Below are 3,145 nucleotides of genomic sequence, written 5' to 3'. Positions count from 1 at the left end.
CTAAAAGAAGAGAACACCAGAAAGATGTTTACCTGTGGTTTATTGACTACACAAAGGCTTTAAATTGTGTAGTTCATGACAAGCTATGGACAACATTTCAGAGAATGTGTATTTAGGAGCATTTAATTATGCTCATGAGGAACATATTCCAGACCAAGAGGCAGTTATTGGAACAGAAAAGAGATGATTGAATAGTTTAAAATTAGGGTAGATGTTTACCAGGGTTGTATTATTCCACCAGGTTTGTTCAATGTGTACACTGAACAAATGATCCCAGAAGTTGGATGATATGAAGACAAACGTGGTACAAGCATTGGTGGAAGATTCATTAAGAACCTGTGATATACAGATGATACAAACTTGATTGCTGAAAGTGAAGAGAACTTGAAATACTGATGAGTATCAAAGACCACAGCATTTAGTATGTGTTGTATCTAAATGTAAAGAAAACAAAAATCCTCACCACTGGACCAATCAATAACATCAAGATAAATGGAGAAAATGTTGAAATTGTCAGAGACTTCATTTTGCTCAGCTAAGCCAACAGCACTCATGGAAGCCCCAGTCAAGAAATCAAGTGGCGTATTGCATTAAATTAATCTGGTGCACAAGACCTCTTTAGAGTGTTTAAGAGCAAAGATGTCAGTTTGAGGAATAAGGTGGGCCTGACTCAAGTCATGGTATTTTCAAAAATCACATATGCATGTGAAAATTAGACAGTGAATAACAAAGACCAAAGAAGAATTGATGCATTTGAGTTAAGGTGATGAAGTCAAATACTGAAAGTACAATGGACTGCCAATAGAACAAATAGAACTGTGTTTGAAGTACATCTTGGGAGCCAGGATGGCCAGACTTCTCTCTCTTACTTTGGACATATTATCATAAGGAACCAGTCCCTGGAAAAAGATATCATGTTTAGTAGAGTGGAGGGTCAGAGAAAAAGAGGAAGTCACCCAACAAATTGGATTGGCACAGTGGCAATAGCAATTGCCTCAACCATACAATTGTGAGGTTGGTGCAGGATCAGGTAGTGTTTCATTCTATAGTGCATATGGTCACTATGAGTTGGTATAGACTTGATGGCACTTAACAATAATCTTCAGCATCATTTTTATCACAAAGACCACATTTTTCAATTACTGATCCTTCTGCTTTGATTCTAACCTTTGCATTCCAATCGCCAATAATTATCGATATATCTTGATTGTTTGATCAATTTTTAACTAAAAAAACTGGTAGAACTCTTCAATTTTATCATTACTGGCATTAATGGGTGATGTGAAAATTTAATTCATAGTGGTATTAAGTAATCATCCTGGTAGATGTATGGATATTATCCTATCACAGAGAGCATAACAGGATGAAAATTAATCAGGAGGTTTATTTTACAAAAAAAGAATCAATAAAGAGAATATCTAAATTCAGTCAAATATTCTTGAGCTGAAACACCATTAACAACATGATTAACCAGTTGTTTTTACACTGTATTTCCAGACAGATGAAATCATTGAGGAAGTTATAAGGATAATAATTTTAAAATGTATGTTGTCTAAAAAAATACTTATTATAGTATTAATCATCAGACACTACATGTGTAGAAAGACATTTCTATGAGAACAGTGTTAATCTTTTAAGGAATTAATATATTTTTATTAATTAGTTCGAATATAGCAACAATTGTGAGTATGGTGCATAAGGTGGCTATGAATTGAAAGTAACTCAATGATACCAAACAAGAAGAAAGAAAAGATAATTCCAACTCAGAGATATGATTTTAACACTTAGAAACTTAATACATAATTCAGGGTTCATTGCAGTACATAATGAGTCTACATGTTAGAGTTGTGGTGCTGTGGGTTAATGTGCTGGATGGCAAGGTCAGCTTGAACCACAGGGTTGGTGATTCAAGCCCACCAGCCAGTCACTCCTTGGAAACCCTATCCAGGGTCACTGTGAGTTGGAATCCACTTGAAGACACTTAACAATAACAACATCACCCCAATTATAATGAAATAATAGCATAGGTATTTAAGGTGTTAGTGGGTAATGGCTTATTTGGATCACATTTTGGTAAATCACATTTGGTAAACTACATGTTTTGAAAGAAAAAAAATATGTAAGAACTCTGTTCTTTTTGTACAATTTCTCTGTAAAACTAAACTGCTCTAAAAAAATAATGTCTATCAAAAAGTACTAACTTTCAAATAATTAAATAATTTGAATTCATGATTGTAGCTATAGAGCCACCAGCTTTTGTTCCATCAAAATGTAAAACATAAAAACATTTAAATGAAAAATAAGACAATGAAACAGTACATATATGAATAGTACATAAGACTATGAATAGTACATATATTTTCTTACAAAGTATAAAAAATGGATTTTTTTCTAACTCATTGTTATATCCTATATTTAGGAAAGATTATGTTACCTAGTAATTAGTGATTTTCATAGCTGATGAAACTGATTTCATTTTATGACACTAATTTATTTATGAGTAATTGACAATAAATATTTATTTTATCAATTTAATAAATTATTTAGGGGTCTTTTTAAACCAACACTTGAGTACCAGTAATTAAAATTATGAAATTTTCTGTTAAAAATTATTTGACCAATTCAAATCCTTGTACCAAGTTACTGTAACAAAGTTATTTATATATTTTTTTTATCTTAAGAACCTGAGCATTTTAATCATGGAAAGGCATGGGAGTCATCTTTTGTTTTCTTTTGATTTACATCTGCTTTGTATCTGGCTCATGGAATTACCCAGTGGATACTTGGAATTGATGGGCTAAGAGACTCTAAAATTATCATTCCGGCTACACTAAAAACAACTCTTAGTGCTCAAAAAACTGCATGCGTCATCCACAATCCTCATGAAAACGAGCACTGAAAAGTTCTTGTAAAAATAGATCTTATAATATGAACTCATGTGTGCCCAAATTAGGTTTAAGGCCTATGACATTTTCATTTTTCTTAACAAAGGAAATGGGGCTTCGTATTCTTTGTTTATCGGTGTACAATTTGTACTAGAGTCCCATAAAACAGAGTTTTTATTTACTTCTTTATATTTTAAATTTAGCAGTTGCTCTCCAAGCAAGAAGTAATGAACTTGGGATCTGGGTTTGGACTAGTTTTG

The sequence above is a fragment of the Chrysochloris asiatica genome, unplaced genomic scaffold (assembly GCF_000296735.1).
Source record: "Chrysochloris asiatica unplaced genomic scaffold, ChrAsi1.0 scaffold00068, whole genome shotgun sequence".
NCBI lineage: Eukaryota > Metazoa > Chordata > Mammalia > Afrosoricida > Chrysochloridae > Chrysochloris > Chrysochloris asiatica.
This window is presented reverse-complemented; position numbering follows the sequence as displayed.